General features: G+C 38.3%; 1 protein-coding gene across 13 annotated transcripts in view; it reads left to right on the top strand.

Annotated features, from left to right (window-relative positions):
* The window catches only part of LOC135215194 (uncharacterized protein CG43867-like), a 575,055-nt gene that overhangs the window by 222,416 nt on the left and 334,001 nt on the right, over window positions 1-18,638 (top strand). For 2 of the 13 annotated variants that reach the window (XM_064249687.1, XM_064249674.1), the window contains exon 2: window positions 9,923-10,692. The exons of the other annotated variants lie outside the window; for them this stretch is intronic. The gene's annotated coding sequence lies outside the window, so the exon portion shown is untranslated. The remainder of the gene's footprint in view (window positions 1-9,922; window positions 10,693-18,638) is intronic. 13 annotated transcript variants of the gene reach the window in all.

Genomic DNA, 18,638 nt, shown 5'->3' with positions numbered 1-18,638 from the left:
TTGCATTAATGCATATATTTTAACGCATGTGCATACGTGAATAATTTGTTGCTTGCATTAATGCATACATTTTTACACTATGTTCATACATAAATAAACTGTTACTTGAATTGTCTGCGTACATTTTTATAAAGTACGTGCACACATGAATAATCTGTGACTTGCATTTATGCATACATATTCACACTTATGTTCATACATAAATAAATTCTCATTTGCATTCACGTGCAGAAACGCACTTAATGTCCACCCATTACATTTGCGCATCCACAATGCCTCCTTAGGATTGCATTAAACGCGCGCGCGCATGAATGCACGCATGCATTCATATATATATGCATAGCTGCAGTGGCACGGAGGCTGCATCTGTTAACACGATTCTCGTCTTTTGCTGCTTGGATATGCAGCAAGCAGACACTTGCGCCCTTGAATGCAATGTTATTCCTTCACGACTCCGATGTAATACGGTCCTTAGTGCCTCTGCAAGCAAGCTGGAGGAATGGTGAGGGTGTGTGTGTGTGTGTTTGAGATAATGGTGGAAATGATAGTGGCTACTATTATAATGATGGTGGTGGTGGTGATATCCTTTTGTGGCAAGAATGACCATGTTTTTAGATTTCCTTAAACGAAAACTATCGTGCCAGCTTCGTCTGTCTGCACTCACTTTATTCTGTCCGCCCTCAGATCTGAGTAACTATCGAGGCTAGAGGGCTGCAAATTGGTGTATTGGTCGTCCACCTTCCTATCATCAACATACCAAATTGCAACCCTCTAGCCTCAGTAGTTTTTATTTTATTCAATGTTAAAGTTAGCAATGGATCGTGCATCTGGCAGCGCTTTTCTCTCCATTATTATTATTTTATTATTATTATTATTATTATTATTATTATTATTATTATTATTATTAATAAGAGTAAAATTTATAATAATAATAATAATAACTGGAAAAGAAAATAATAATAATCCATAAGTACTTCTCATAATAGCATGAATCATTAAAATAGTGAAGAAATTCACAGTGGTATAAATGTAAATATATTTCTAAGATATATATTTACATTTATACCACTGTGGCTTTCTAAACCAATATTAATAATAATAGTAATACTAATAATAATAATAATAATAATGTAGACATTTTGACGACTCTACATCATCAGTAACCCCAATGATCAGATTATAGACAACGCAGAGAAGCACGAAGAACAGATGCTTTGAGAGAGAGAGAGAGAGAGAGAGAGAGAGAATGATTTTTCAATGTTTATTCTCGCCTTCTATTCTTTCATTTCGACTCAAGTTTAATGCTCTTACGATGATTCTTTCGCAGCTAGAATCTACTATTTGGCAACTCATCCATCTCAGCGTTTGAGTCAGCGTGTCATTTGACCCCCCGTGTCATCTCGGCGTGTGTCAGACGGTGTCGTTTGACTCCCGTGTCATGTTGGTCCGTTTCGGCTGAATCTCCTTTTATCTCGGCCTTTTTTTTTTTTTTTTTTTTTTTTTTTTTTTTTTTTTTTTTTTTTATTCGGTGAATAAATAATTTAGTTAAATCTGTTTGGAAACTCCATTTATAGTCTCTCTCTCTCTCTCTCTCTCTCTCTCTCTCTCTCTCTCTCTCATCTCTCTCTCTCCCTCAATTAACAAATTATTTAAAAGATTCTGTTTAGCAACCTTGCTCTTAATCTCTTCATTTATATAATATGACAGCAACAGTCTCTCTCTCTCTCTCTCTCTCTCTCTCTCAATTGTTAGAGGAGACTAAAGGAGGAGAATGAATGCTGAAGGAGGATAAAAATACGTCACGCCTGAGAGAGAGAGAGAGAGAGAGAGAGAGAGAGAGAGAGAGAGAGAGAGAGAGAGAAGCATCATTGGAAACTATTGGGGTGACAAAATGAAAATCAAACACTATATCATTATCATCATCTTTTAGCAGTGAAGGTCTCCCCCTCCCCGCTCCCCCTCTCACCCTCCCCTCCCACTTCCCTCTCCCTCTCCCTCTCCCACTTCCTGCCGCCCCCCCCACCCCCCCCCCCCCCCCGAGTTAATTTAACAGGTTTGAAGAGGTTTCAGGGCCTGTTTAATCTTTATTAACCTTGATTGGCTGGAATGGGCGGGGACCAGCCAGTCAGGGGAATGATTGATGTACCACGGGAGAGGCTTCTCTCTCTCTCTCTCTCTCTCTCTCTCTCTCTCTTTTAGCAACTGTATCCTCGTTGCTTTCGTTCCACTAATTTTTTTTTGTGTCATTCTCTCTCTCTCTCTCTCTCTCTCTCTCTCTCTCTCTCTCTGCTCTCTCTCTCTCTCTCTCTCTCTCTTTAGCAACTGTATCCTCGTTGCTTTCGTTCCACTAATTTTTTTAGTGTTCATATCATTCTCTCTCTCTCTCTCTCTCTCTCTTTCTCTCTCTCTCTCTCTCTTTAGCATCTGTATCCTCGTTGCTTTCGTTCCACTAATTTTTTTAGTGTTCATATCATTCTCTCTCTCTCTCTCTCTCTCTCTCTCTCTCTCTCTCTCTCTCTCTCTCTCTCCTCTCTCTCTCGTAGATATGTATTAATTAATTAATTAATTAATTTTATATCCATTTATTTGATTCATTATTTCTTATTAATTTTATTGATTTTTCATTATACCTTTGTTCATTAAAGTGGATTTGAGTATTTCCGGAATCATGTTTCTTGAAAAATTGTGGCAGGTATAACACATATATTTATCTATCAATTTTTTTTATCTGTTTTCTATTAACTGATCACACCTTTCTGTATTTCACCTTAATATTCTATGGAAGCTTCTTGAATTTCAAGTCAGTGGCCCCTATGGTGGTGGGTTTGCTCCGTATGAATACGGGTTAATTTTCTGAATAATAATAATAATAATAATAATAATAATAATAATAATAATAAATAATAATGTCTATACTTGTATTCACTGAACAAATGCGACAGAAGACGCCTTTTTACAGATAAAGTATGTCAGATAGAGCTCATCAATGATATAAAAATGCAAAATGTCAGACACTGGTATAGAGAGGACTGCGAGAGATTGAAGTCCCTGAGAGAGAGAGAGAGAGAGAGAGAGAGAGAAAGTATGTGGTTAATGACAAGATTGATTTCACACGTTGTTTAGTCTGCCCCCTAAAAGCTGCCTTGGCGTCATTGTCGAGTTTGTTATGTTTGTGCGTACTTAGCGGACACATACACGCACACCTACGAACGTAAACACGCACACACGCATCATACTCTACTTGCGGTGTCATGGATGAACTGTTTGTGCAAAAAACTTCCGTAGTATAAGCTGTTTCAGGTGCATACGGCATTCCCTACAATTGAGTTTCACCTTGTCAACGCGAGGTCCCACTGACGTTTGAGAGAGAGAGAGAGAGAGAGAGAGAGAGAGAGAGAGAGAGAGGAGAATAGTAGAGTTCTTATCTCTTGGTTTTTTCCCTTCAGAGGATTGTGGGTACGGGTTTTTGATTGCGGAAGTGACGTCATAATGACATTTACAGGGACCACACTTGCGTTATCTGGGCTTAGGCCTATAGTAAAGTAAGAGTACCACCGAAAGTACCGTCGATCGATTTCCAGATATTAAGTAAAAACAAAATAAACCAGTACGTGAAGGGGTTCATTCCTCAGGGAGGGAAACTCGAGTTAATTGTTTCGTAAACTCTCTTTGTTTTGTTGCAATTTTTTTTCTTCTTTTTTTCTAATCAGAGTGATCCAGCTCACCTGGCTTTGAATTTTGTCGACATGAAGGAAACCGAACGCATGTGAGTTTCAAAGTACAACACAAGTGCCGAAGATTTTTACATCAGTTTTATTTACTAACAGAGGAAGAAATCTGTAATATAGTCCTTAGAATTAGTTCTAGAGTTTTGTTAGTCTACCACGGCTGTTCTCAAATAACTGGGGGGCCGTCATTTTTTTTAATACACAATTTCCAAAGACAAACTAGCATATCTTTAGCATCTTACCCTTCTAGTTAAAAAGATCCTTTATGTAATCCTCTATTTTCATCCTTCAGCCCATCCTATTGCTCTCTGTGAGGTGATGCCAGTCTAAAGAACGCAATCAGTCAGTCAGTCAAGACCACTAGAATTTTACTGTTTTCCCTGTGGTCACATTCTAAGAATAGTCAGTCCACGTTGTGCCTGTGACTTAGTCTTTTAATAACTCTCAAATTTGTATTTACTTGAAGAACATCTCCCTGTTCCATGCAGTGAACTCTCTTTCTTTATCTAACAAACGCTGATGCTGCCATGCCTCATCTGTTTTTTTTTTTTTTTTTTTTTTTTTTTTTTTTTTTGTTTTTTTGTCAGTCTTGTAACTGGCTGTTAATTACGCTTGTTGAACTTTACTACTTCTGTTCTGTTCTCCTGGATCTTAAGCTCTGCCCTCTGGCTATTCTGGGCTTTCTCGCCATTATTGGACTCTTCTTCTTCGCATTTTTTCGTCTTGCTCTGCTGTGATGACCAGGCCATCTGCATAACGCAGTTTTCATAGCCGTCCTATTTTGGCATGATTTGCGAAGAGTACCCCATTCTCGTCACAGACAGGTCTGGGCTGCAGCTCCCATAACCCTCCTCTTTTTGCAAGATTTGCAAACAGTACCCCATTCTCGTCACAGGCAGGTCTGGATTCCTTACCGAACTACAAGAAGCACTGAATATTATTATAACTCGATTTTCAGCTTGTGATCATTACCATAACATTAAATTGACCTCAAACCAATACCTGATGGTTCAATGACACCTCTGTAGTACCCAGATTCCAATATGCCTCCTTTCCTTCTGACATACACCAGAAGACTGCTTGTGATTACGTTTGGACTTGTCTTTGAATCATACACCTGGTCTTTTCTGTTTTATCTATTTTTAATGAGAACCACTACCAGATCAGTCAGAACGCCATATGGTCGTTCGACTTTGTGTAAAAATTTGCTAATACCGAAATCGAATAAATGGCCAAATTAAAATTATTGCGTTTACTTGGGCAAATTCACTGAGTTAATTGGGTTATCTAATTACATTTTCTAATTAACCTGACTTTGAATATATTTGCTGAGCAACTTTACGTCTACGTTGGTTAGATATTATAGATTTCATTTCAAATGAATTTCCAAAGATCATTTTTCTGGAGGGAGGGGGAGCGGTTGCCCCATGAAGATCAGCCTTTTTTCGTGTGGGGGGGGGGGTTGACGAAATGGAGGGGGGCGGCTGCCCCTCCCCCCAGCCCTGCCCCCCAACCAAAGGACATTTGGACTCATGTGTGATTTTCATTTGGAGAACATCCAAACGGCCTGGTTGTGACGCCCTTTTGTCCCATTAATGGACGGGTTGGTTGGAGTAGGGGTGGGTGGGTGGGGGTGTGTTGGCAAGATGGTTCAAAACGACAGTATTGACTATCGGAAAAAGTGAGCGGTTGGTCGGAGGCGCTTGATGAAAAAGAACTCTCTGGCAGAGTTGGTTAAAGGATTTCGAATGGGAAAGAAGGAAGGAGGCCTTTTTATCATCCGGTCGTCTTTTGTTCACCATTTCTTATCATGTTTCTCTCTCTCTCTCTCTCTCTCTCTCTCTCTCTCTCTCTCTCTCTCTCTCTCTCTCTCAAAGGCCTCCTTTTCAATTTGAGGATGTTACATTTCACTCTACCGATATTCCAGCATAATGAGGATGACTCTTCATTCTGGATCTGAAGGTATCTATAGTCTCCTTCTTTTTTGAAAGACTTATTGTAAGCGTAGGAGTCTTCCTTGAAGGTTAAGAATGTTACCAAATCGTCCTTTCGATATCCTATATTAGTAAGGGATGCTCTTTATTCGTTTTTATATTCCAGAATAACAAAAGATCATTCTCTTTTCTAGATTATTATTAATTATTATTATTATTATTATTATTATTATTATTATTTATTCAGAAGAAGAATCTAATTCATATGGAATAAGCCCACCAAAGGGGCCAATGACTTGAAATTCAAGTTTCCAAAGAATATGGCGTTCATTAGAAAGAAGTAACAGATGGTAATGGGAAATACTAAATTGTCTAGAGCTCTAAAGATATCTAGAGTCTTCGTATGGCCAAAGAGGTCCTCTTTGAAATTTAAGGATGTAGCATTATTTTCGCTCTTCCAGTATTCCAGAATAATAAGGATTTCTCTATTCTGGATGAAGAGATTGTTAAAGACTATTGTTCAGACATTAACACCTTAGGAGTCTGCCCTTTCCTTTTGTACCTGATATGGCTTCAGAATGAGTGTTTTCGTCGATCTGAATTCCAGGATTATCTGGAATGCCCCCCTCACACACACACACACACACACACACACATACACCTTTTTTTCTCTGTCTCATATCCAAATGGACATCCAATACCACCTCTTTCCTTTTTTTTCCGGGTCGCCTAACCCAGGGAATCTGAAATAAACATTTTTCCGCTCTCTCTCTCTCTCTCTCTCTCTCTCTCTCTCTCTCTCTCTCTCTCTCTCTCTCCTCGATATCAGTAGGATCCAGAATACATTTTTTTATCCTTTCCAAAATGCATTTGAAATGTTCCAGCGTTTTCAGCTATTTTTCTCATGAATTAGAGAATAAGGAAATAATTATTTTCCTTGGTATCAACAAATGGTGACGACGAATGGCGTTTTGGGGAATTTTCTTATCTTGTATTGATGATCGGTGATGGTATGAAAAAGGTAAAAAGTGAGCCGAAGAAACTTGAGTTTTCTGTACATCGTATAATCATACCACCGAAAGTAGATCTATCCCTTGAAACTGACCACGACCCGGTGGTGGCCTGGCCTGTATCGTTGCTAGACGCACTATTTTGGCTAACTTTGCCCTTAAATAAAATGCAGACTAATGAGGCTAGAGGGCTGCCATTTGGTATGTTTGTTGATTGGAGGATGGGCATTCAACATACCAGTTTCTAGTCCTCTAGCCTCAATAGATTTTAAAATCTGATGGGCGGACAGAAAAATGTGCGGAAAGAAAGACAAAGCTGGTGATTCATAAATTGAAAATCCCACATCTGGACAAGATTAAAATGGTGACACAGACTTGCAAAATATAACCCTTTTGCCTTTACCCACCCAGATACCTTAGCCAAATCCCTGATTAATGTGAAACAAAAGCCAATCCCCAAAGACACAGGATTGTACAAAATCCCATGCTTGGACTATGACCAATCTTATATTGGTTTTACAGAAAATCACTTCCCCGGAGATTAATACAACATAAACGGTCAGTTAGGTATGGACGACAGAGCTCAGCTATTTTTAGCCATATAAATCACCATAACCACAAAATATACTGGGAATTTGTCATGCATAATTTATAGCAGCAAATGTCGGTACAAAAGCCAGATGGTGGAGTCAGCCTTGATTAAGCAATGACAGGTAGTGAACATCATAACGGGCGCCTGGGATTCAGATATCATAGATAAAATCTTCCTTCAACCAACGCTTAAGAAGATTAAAGAGAAATCATCAACGGGGTGACCTAGCTAAATGGTTTACCTGTGGAGAGATCTCTTGGTATAAATACCGCCTTTTCTGTAACTTTTTTCATTCATTACCTACCTGAAGAGAGAGAGAGCAGTCTCTGAAATATTGTATACTTACTTTCTATTTTTTGGCGTTTTTATAGGCTCTTTTTATTAGATGGAATTCTGTTGTAGCAGAATATTTTACCAGTCATATATATATATATATATATATATATATAATATATATATATATATATATATATATATATATATATATGTGTGTGTGTGTGTGTGTGTGTGTGTGTGTGTGTGTGTGTATATATATATGGCGCGTTGTTGATAAATTTTTAAATGAATAATTAGCGAGCTTAAATCGTTCGAGGTGATGGACGTTTGAGTCATTGAAGGTAGCTGCCGCTAAAAACGACCTTTTTACAAGTTTCAGATGCTTGGCATTGCTCGTTAAAGGCTCTCTCTCTCTCTCTCTCTCTCTCTCTCTCTCTCTCTCTCTCTCTCTCTCTCTCTCAGCACAGTCATACTCTATATTAGGTATATTCTGAAGTGTTCCGTGTATTTAAAAAAAAAAATTCTTTAATATACAATATTCTTTTAGGGGGTTAATTTTGAGCTTGAATATCCGCTCCCTAGTTATCAGATTGGACGTACTGTCTATATATAGATATATATCTATTTATATAATATATATAATTATATATATATATATATATATGATATAATTCCTAGGTAGAGCGAATTAGATATTAAAGAACATTTTGTAGCTCGAAAGATTTATATGAATCACGGTGATGTGATAATTATTCATATATATATATATATATATATATATATATATATATATATATATATATATGTATATATCATCGGAAATTATTTTTATTAAATATATTACAATATGGATGAAAATACCTAAATCCGTACCATTATACGTAAAAACTCTTCAGACCGACTTGAAATAAACAAATAGATCACTTGTAGTAAAGTAAGCTAAATGGATTATTTTTTTGATGAGACGAATCTTTAAAAAGAAAACCTTTAAAAGAGAAGTTATTCTTGTCGAAGTTTAGAGGACGGAATGGATTTAAAAGGAACCCAAATCTCTTGTTTATCTTGTTTATGTTCGGTTGTGCGACTCTCCCGAGACTCACAGCGCTCGGGCCCATTGAGCGTGGAATTTTAAGGTGTGCCTCGAAGGCACCGTTCAGTTTCCCCTAGTCCCGCGGCGGGAAACCGCCCGCGGGCGATATCAACGAGGCGAACGAACGCTTCTTGTTTTCCGAGATCGTACTTATCGGTGGGGAAAAGGGCGAGTTATGGTATTTCTTCACGTTCCAGATTTTATCCTCTGCTGTGTTCGTTCCTTACGGGAAAGAGGGTCACGGATAAGCGCGTCTGAAGTCTGCTGGAGACGCTGAGAGGGGGAAGCAACGGCCCCTCTCTCTCTCTCTTACCATTGGATAACACGTGGGGCGTAGGATTGGGGAAGGTTTGGCTGGCACTTGGCCCGCCGGTTCGAGAGGAGAGGCGGTCCGGGGAATCATGAAGGATCTCCTTACATCTCCCCTCCTCCCCCCTCCTCCTCCCCCTCCTCATGTATGCATCCATTCCCCATCTGGCAAGTGTAATTGAAACATGTAGAGAGGAGAAGTCGATCTCTGTTGAGGAGAGAGATGCGTTGTGGAGATGTACGGGAGAAAAATGTCCTCAAGGGTTGGGGGGTGGGGGGTGTAAGGAAAGCATGTCATTTGGTTGTTGATGTTGCAAGAGACATTCCTGCATTTTTTTTATTGAGTTAGTTTTTCCATTTCGAGATGCAATTGATTATATTAGTAGTTCCCTGTAACGTGAAACGATTCAATTGCCTGGGTATATAAGAGTGAGCAGGAATTCTTTGGAACCATTAGAATTGTGAATAAATATCTCCTTGAATTAGACTGGTCTGTCTTGAAAATGACTGCGAATATGCCATTTCATCGTTATTTATTTTTTTATGTTAAATACCGTAAATGTATTGTGTAAAGTACTTCAGAGAGTGCCAGTTTGATGGCTCCGTCTTGCCACAGAGTGCCTCTTCGGCATTTGCTGTAAGCTTAAGAGGCACTTAGTAAATACTGACGGAGTCTATGGTAGACTCTGTTGTAGTAAATACTGGCGGAGTCTGTGCTAGACTCCGCTGTTACTAGGTATGTACTGTGTTACGCCAGTTCTCTATTTAAACCCCGTTTCTGTCAAAAGATATACATCGCGTGATAAGATTCCTTCTTCAAGTTGAAATCAGTGACTGAATAAAGGCTAAGGCAGTTGGCTGACTGTTGCTTCCGTGTCTTGGTTTTGACTATTATTATTATTTATTTTTAGCTGGTGTTTCAGGATTAGTGATATGCATGCTCGCACAGAAACCTATATCTTATTATATATCTTCCTTTACAGAGAAATATGATCAAAATGTAAATATCAGTGTGTGTTCATGAAAGTGAAAAATATATATATATAATTATATCTCTACCTTAAGTTTGTTCATGAAAACGAAGAAGAAGAGTGTTTTGCGTTGCGTGTGTTGTGTGGCCTCGTTCATAAGGTGACTCTGAAAATGCAGTCTGAGAATCAAAAAAAGCACTCTGTCGCGTGACTTGGTGAACGCGGCCTTTCGGCTGACACCATGATCGCGTTAGAGCTTCTTGACGGGGGTCCTCTGGTGTTTTTCGAACTCTAGTTTTAAGCTTCTTGTCTTGTGTATTTCAACTAGTCAAAAAAAAAAAAAATAAATAAATAAAAAAAAAATAAACACTATCAAAGCCCCTGGTCACAGTGTCTTGGTAGAAAGGTTACTAATCGGAAGGTGTTATTGTACTGTGAGTGATCGGGACGAAGTTTGCCAGTATCTTTTCAATAGTTGATTTAAAGGTTAAATAACCGAGAAAAGAGTTCATTGATCATCCCAATAGTGGCACTCACCTGTGGACAAGATGCTTCTGCTACTGATTTTATGATGAAGCGGATTCAAATCTGTCTCGGTCACTTGTAAGTGATTTGCGAACGTATATATATATATATAACGTTTGCACGTAAACGGAGCTTTGGAGCGACTGAATTTTTTTTATTATTATTATTATTTTTAAACTGGTCATCTCTCCAAATCCGTCAAGATGGAGGGGCGCATTTACGAAAACGTGGACGATCTCCAGGAACTCGCTTACAAGGTATGTTTTGAGGATAGAGAGAATGAATTCCTGTCAATTCCTGTTAGTTTTTCCTCTAATTCTCTCCTCGTCATCGCTGTTATGACGGTTAGTACGTAATTTAGACATTAAAAAGCTGTTATGAAGGTTAGTACGTAATTTAGACATTAAAAATGCTAGTATGACATTCATGCTGAATTGATTTTTTTTTAAATTTATTTATTTATTTATTTTTTTTTGATTGATAGTGGGTTTAACATTTATCCTTTGCTTTTACACTTTTTGAGGACTTTTTTTTATTTATTTATTTATTTATTTTTTTGCATGATAGTTGTGTACATATCTTTGCTTATAGTACTGAGACAATGTTCTCACTGCCATATTTAGTATAAGGCGCGTGAAGTGCTCACACACGAATGATAACTGTCTCCATGAAGGAAACATAAAAATTTCTTTTTACACATTACTCTTGGTGTTGGTGATTTCATTTTAACATGAACATTAGATCAGATGATTGTATTTATATTTATAAAAGTGATCTTAGCTTCCACCACCCACGGAACAGACTGAGCCCTTTAATTCAACCGTGAAGACTGACATCGGGACGGCCGTACAGAAGAACACTTCTAAGATTTTAAGGGGGAAAATTCACTTTGTGTGTGTGTGTGTGTGTGTGTGTGTTTTACTAGCAGAGATGTACTGTCAGCCCTTACTTATTTTTTTTTTTTTTTTGGTTTTTTTTTTTTTTTTTTTTTTTTTTGCATCATTGAAAATCTTCTCCTTCTCCACAATTTCCTTTCAATATCTTTTCAGTTTTGGAGTCACGACTCAAGTTGATTTTTCTCGAATGTCCCCCCCCAAAACCTTGCTCCTGTGTGCTCACTTTTAAAGTAGATCTGTTTGTAATTGTATCCTTAAATGAATTAGACATTCCGTAATGTCCCTTATTCATTTTCTTTTTTTAGCATTCAAAATCCTCTTCTCCTAATTGTATCCTTAAATGAAATAGACATTCCATAATGTTCCTTATTCATTCCTTATTCATTGGAGGTGTAAAATGTGGTATGGCATGCTCCCCGTCAATCATTCAGTATTTGAATCGCAAATGGTTCTAAGGGAAAGGCATTTTATCCATTTCTGTCAAGTTCGAAGAAGCTTTTATTGCTTTTCACTTTTCTGCTTTTTCCCGTTTTGCTTCTCTGGTATGACCTTGGAGTCTCTCTCTCTCTCTCTCTCTCTCTCTCTCTCTCCTTTTAGCTTTCTTGGTATGACCTTGTGTTTCTTTCGCATTCGTGGCGGTAGGACTCTCTCTCTCTCTCTCTCTCTCTCTCTCTCTCTCTCTCTCTCTCTCTCCAGTGGCGTCCCAAGTCGGGTAATTGGGGCCAGTTTGTCGGTCTTCAATTTGCGTTAATGTCTGTTTCCCGCCCTTTCCCTGCTCGCTTCTGCAGCCCCCTTCGGTTTTTGAATAAAGAACATTAAGGAGGACCTACGTTTAGTTTCTCTCTCTCTCTCTCTCTCTCTCTCTCTCTCTCTCTCTCTCTCCTCCTCCTCCTCCTCCTCCTCCTCCTCCTCCTCCTCCTCCTCCTCCTCATCTTGTTCTACTTCTTGTAGCTTTCATGTTTGTACATTTTTCTCAAATGTTTTTTCTCTCTCTCCTCCTCCTCCTCCTCTTTTCTGAAAACTTATTGTCTAAGAAAATGACATTTGACGACTGTGTGTGTGTGTTTGTGTGTGTGTGTGTGTGTTTCTATTTTGTTCATTGTTCATCTCTATACTATTTGATTATTCATATTCTTCAAACCTTCCATTAGTCTCCGTACCAATACTAAAATTATCCTTTCATGGACAAAGATGTTTATGAAACGCATGAATCTCTCGTCTGTCGAGGTACAACGTATTGACAGTTTTTTTATATATATCACGTCACACGAACATTGCACGAATGGGTTTCGTTGTGTGTGTGTATCGCTTATTGTATTTGTCACGAATTTATTATTCTGTTGTTTCCATTACTCATATCTCGTAAAGAAAGTAAAAAAAATTTTTAGACAAATGGAGTTATGTGATTTCATGTATTTTCATACTGGAATTTGGTTATAGGTCTTAGTAACATGTAACGGACAATATCATTGCTAAGAATGATTGTTCACCTGACTGTGGATGAGACATTGATCACACCTGGATATTGACGCCTTATAGTCGTGTACGGGTAAACTCAGTTCTCAAAGAAGGTTAGAAGCGTTGGTTATGTAAGAGCAATCAATACGGATTTTTTATTTATTTATTTATTTTTTTTTGTCAACCAGTGGCCTCATTGATCCAAAGACAAGGACATAGCAAGGAAAGTCGAATAAGTAAGTGGAAATGAAAGAATGAAAGGATCTGGAATAGGACGTGAACCATCCACTTCATGTTTTTATTTATTTATTTATTTTGAGATTGTATTGTAAACGAAATCCACAAAGGTAAGAAAATAAAAACTGGAAATTAGAAGCAGTCTTTGAAACGAAATGGCAGAGTATTGCTAACCTCATTAGAATAGACGTGATAGGCTACCGTATGCTCAAGGCCATCTGAAATTCTCTCTCTCTCTCTCTCTCTCTCTCTCTCTCTCTCTCTCTCTCTCTCTCTCTCTCTCTCTCTCTCTCTCTCTCTCTCTCTCTGCAGAAGGCAAACAAAAGAAGCACTGTAGATAAGATTTATATTTTGATTGACGAAAAAAAAATTACATAAAACAAACGAACAATGCATAACATTTTTATTATCGATATAGAATACCGGTTCGTCTTCACATTTGATTAAAATGGTCATTTATTAGTGGGTTTGATGTCATAGTTGACTTAATAAGACAGAGGGAAGAGACTAAGTGCGGAGAGAGGATCAAGTACAAAAATCAACGTGATTTTTATTCTCTTAGATTCACTGTTCAGTTCAGAGTTACTTTTGGAAAGAAAAAATAATATAGCATGACTAGGATGCACGGGCTAAATTATTATTATTATTATTATTACTATTATTATTATTATTCAGAAGTAAACCCTATTCATAAGGAAACAAGTCCACCCTAGGGCCACTTGACTTGAAATTCAAACTTCTGAAGAATATTATTATTATTATTTTATTATTATTATTATTATTATTATTATTATTATTATTGTTGTTGTTCAGAAGGTAAACCCTATTCATAAGGAACAAGTCCACCAAAGGGGCCACTGACTTGAAATTCAAGCTTCCAAAGAATATTATTATTATTATTATTATTATTATTATTATTATTTTATTATTATTTTATTATTATTTGTTATTATTATTAATTATTATTATTATTAATTATTATTATTATTGATTATTATTATTATTTTATTATTATATTTATTATTATTAAATTTTTGTTGAAAATTAACCTGACAGTTTTCAACGAATTAATCTTATACAGGGTCCTCTTCAATTCTCCTGATAATTTGTTGTTCTGGCTTCGCTAGGTTATTATTATTATTATTATTATTATTATTATTATTATTATTATTATTATTATTATTGTATACTAGAGGAACTCTAATCATACCGAACAAGCCCACCAAAGGGGCCACTGACTTGAAATTCAAGCTTCCAAAGGATATGGTGTTCACTAATGGAAAGAAGTAAGAGGAGATACAGAGAAATACAGAACGAAGAGATCTCAATTATTAGAAAGAATAAAAAATAACAAATTAATAAATAGATAAAGAATGTAACTTATTAAGATGCAAGAACTTTCGAAATACCGATAGCACGACATCCTCATTCGTGACTGGTGCATGAGCATTTGGCTTTCGTGAGCGGGTCACCTTTACCTGTGCATCAAAGTTCCAATGTCGTTCAACTTTCGACTTCAAAGATCGATGAATCACCGACAGAGGGAGAAAGTGTCACTGACCGATATTGATCAGTGGCCACTGACAAGGTCACTCGCAAAGTATGAGGATAGAGCGAATGGAGAATAGAACAACATAGAACCATCCGATAAAAGTAACCGAGCCGTAATGGTCGAAGAAATGTTTTGATTTGAGTTAAAACGAAGAATGTGAATCATGTTCTAGTGGGTCCACAATATTGAGAATCAGACAAAAAACTTCTTCCAGTTTTCTTCTGGAGATTGAAAAAGAAACCCACAAAATCACTGTGTAAATTGTTTACTTATAAGTATAGAGTGTGGAGTAAAATAAAATGTAAATACTTATAAGTAAACGAGTTATACACAGTGATTTTGTGGGTTTCTTTTTCAATATTGAGAATGTTAAAAGTTGGTGTATAATTTATTAACACTTCATAAAGGAGAAGGGTTCGTCTTTTGTCAAAAAAAATATATATGAATAAGGTAAACCCAGGGAAGAGTTCGAAAGCTTTTATAAAGAGCTTATAAATTATACACTAACTTTCAACATTCTTACTATTGTGGACCCCTTAGAACATGGTATACACTCTCGTGATAGAGTTTTTTCCCCAAATGTAAATCATGTCTCGAACACATGTCGTCAACTTATCGTACACACACATCACCAACATTATTGGGTTGTTCACGTGTTTTCGGCCTGTTTGTGACATGTGTGAGATAAATTGCCGATGTGTGTTTATGTTGTGTAAGACGCACTGTAATGCGTGCTGTGATAAAGTGAGATTTTGTTGAAAGGGCTTGCTGTAAGTTACAGTCAATAAGTATACGATTTTAGAAAAAAATGAATAAATAATAATAATAATAATAATGAAATAAAAAAGCACTACAGTAATACCCAGAAATATTGGGAATCTCTATTATCTGGAAAGGTTAATAGATATGATTAATGAGCTTTTCTCAGAAGGAGGATAATATAATGCATGGGAAAAGAGTCAGGCAGATACCTAGCTGCGTATTGAGCATTTCGCAAAAATTAGTTTACAGCGAAATGTTTAGTTAGCAGGAATTGCTGCTGCCGAGAGGTGGGGGGGGGGGGGGGGGGGGGGTGGGGGGGGGGGGGGGGGGGGGGGGGGGGGGGGGGGTGAGGGGGGGGGGGGGGGGGGGGGGGGGGGGGGGGGGGGGGGGGGGGGGGGGGGGGGGGGGGGGGTGGGGGGGGGGGGGGGGGGGGGGGGGGGGGGGGGGTGGGGGGGGGGGGGGGGGGGGGGGGGGGGGGGGGGGGGGGGGGGGGGGGGGGGGGGGGGGGGGGGGGGGGCGGTTAGTTTCCACATCAATTCCAGCAATTGAGGGATTTTGGCATATTCAGTAATTGCATCGTGAACGAGAGATATCCAGTGTTTTACGATCCGGTAGGGGTAGCAGTGCCGTCTTTGCACCTCAAGCGGTGCACTGTAGGCATTACTGAAGGTTCTTTGCTGGAGGCTCTCAGTCTCTCGAGAGTGTTCACATAGGCAGGATGTATGTCCCACCTCTTCTGAAGGATACTTTTGAAAGACGTATCCATCAGGAGAAGTGGAACATACATCCTGCCTATGTGAACACTCGAGAGAGACTGAGAGCTTCCAGCCCCGTGACTGGCTTATCAACAGCCAATCAGGAGCGTCGTAAGGGACTGGCCTAGACATCACATGCACGGTAGATGTGAATCTACTATAGTCGTAAGTCATGCTTCACTCTTGGTTTTAGCTTTGCCTGTTCCCAGGAAATACTACGTATGATTTAAATGGATTAATTAAGAGGCCTGGGGACTGAATTTCCTTTAGGCTTAGCTGTGCCTTAAATGGTATTAATCTGTACAGTCTGTAGATTGGAAATGGAAATTGTATTAAGAGGAGATCTTGTGAATATCTTATGAATGGCTTCACCCCAGTGGGCGGAGGATTACCTGTTCGAGGTCCTATTGTTTTGGTTATATACATTTTGACCGGGGGCCGGAGGGGGGGGTGAGGTTGTTAATACTGACTTCCATTCTCTCTCTCTCTCTCTCTCTCTCTCTCTCTCTCTTCACCCCAAAACTTTCGTCAATAAATTAGGTTACTTAAATCATAGTTCAGGTAAACACATAAGAGTGCGTCCACACTACAGTAAATATTATCATAAATATATGTTGGCAACTTGTCGTATGCATATCACAAACTGGTTGATAACAAGTCAACAACTGTAATTGGAGAACGAAGTTTTGGCAATTGCTGGATAATATGAATAAATCGTTAACCTGTATTCAACATGTTTGTAATATGAATGCTATAAGTTACTGGTGTGTTTTCATGACATATTTTACTAGTTAGAAATACCAACAAGTTGTCAACTTGTATTCAGTATGTTTGCGATATGTTTACCGACGTGTTTTTATTGTGTGTGGACAGACTTTTTAGAAATACCAACAAGTTGTCAACTTGTATTCCGTATGTTTGTGATATGTTACTGACGTGTTATATTGTGGTGTGGAAACGCACTTGTTAGCAGTACCAAACAAGTTGTCAACTTGTATTCAGTATGTTTGCGAGATGTATGTAACAGGTTTCTGACGTGTGACGTGTTTTTTCATGATGTGCTTTATTGTGGTGTGGACAGACTATTTACAAGTACCAACAAGTTGTCAACTTGTATTCAGTATGTATGTCATATGTATGTAATAAGTTTCCAACGTGTGAAGTGTTTTCATGAGTGTTTTATTATGGTGTAACAGACTTTTAGAAATACCAACAAGTTGTCTTCTTGTATTCAGCATGTTTGTGATATGTATGTAATGCGTTTCCGACGTGTGTGACGTGTTTTATTGTGGTGCGAATAGACCTTTTTGAAGTATCAACAAGTTGTCAACTTGTTTTCAGCATGTAGTGATATGTATGTAATAATTTTCCGACATATTACGTGTTTTATTGTGGTGTGGACAGTTTTTTTTAGAATATCAAAAAGTTGTCAACTTGTATTCTGCATGTATGTGATAAGTTTCCGACTGTGGACATGTTTTCATGACGCGTTTTATTATGGTGAAACAGACTTTTTAGAAATACCAACAAGTTGTCAACTTGTATTCAACATGTATGTGATAAGTTTCCGACATGTTTGTGACAGTTTCTCTTGCAGTGTTGAGGCTTGTTTAAGTAAACTGACAGACAAAGCAAGCGAGGTAGAGAGAGAGAGAGAGAGAGAGAGAGGGCGAGAGGTGGGGTAAAAAAAGCCAAGAAACGCAGCCGCACCTTTCACGGTAATCAGCAGACGACGGGGGACGTGTTAACGAGATCCAATTATGTTTACATTATGTCTTTCATCAAGCAGTTAGTGAAGGGGATTGGAGTGGCTGAGATGAAGTTAACTTGGAAATAGCTCCAGGAGAGAGAGAGAGAGAGAGAGAGAGAGAGAGAGAGAGAGAGAGAGAGAGAGAGAGAGAGAGGAATGGGGGGGTGGGGGGGGGGGTTGCGGAGGAGGTAGTGTAGTAGTAGTTAAGGAAGTTTTCTCTCTTCTTTTTTTTTAATTTCGTTTGTATGAATTTTTACTAGATATATGTCCGCATTCTTGGACAATTTAACAGTGGAGAAAGGATAGGCCTGTTTTTTTTTTTTTATCCCTATGTTGTTTTTTATTAAGCTGGCCTTATGCCAGCACGGGCACTTGCTCATAGAGCAGCCCGTAGGATTGATTCCTAGTTGCTGTATATTTTATTTTATATATTTTGGAATATTTCATACACTGAATGACAGTTACAGAAAACTACTAAGGCGCTTGTTTTGTCTCTACGAGGAACTATTTGCTAAGGATCCCTAATTACCAATATTTCTTGAAAGGTTAATTAACGAAGCATCTTCGCTTCGAAGATATTTTCCATATCCCCCCCCCCCCCCCCCCTCCCCCCCCCCCCCCCCCCCCCACAACTGCTGCCTGATGGGCATCATTGTGGCCCAATAACCCTACGTACCAGATCTCCCCAAGTCTCTATTCGTTCGCTGATTATTCGTATTGTTACTCGTTTTTTATGAAATCGTTTTGTTTTTATTGACTTTTATTCAAGGTTTCTATTTACCATTTTTTCTCC

Source organism: Macrobrachium nipponense, chromosome 5 (genome assembly GCF_015104395.2).
Source record: "Macrobrachium nipponense isolate FS-2020 chromosome 5, ASM1510439v2, whole genome shotgun sequence".
Taxonomy (NCBI): Eukaryota; Metazoa; Arthropoda; class Malacostraca; order Decapoda; family Palaemonidae; genus Macrobrachium; species Macrobrachium nipponense.
Note: the sequence above shows the minus strand (reverse complement) of the source record. Positions and strands in the feature narration are given on the sequence as shown.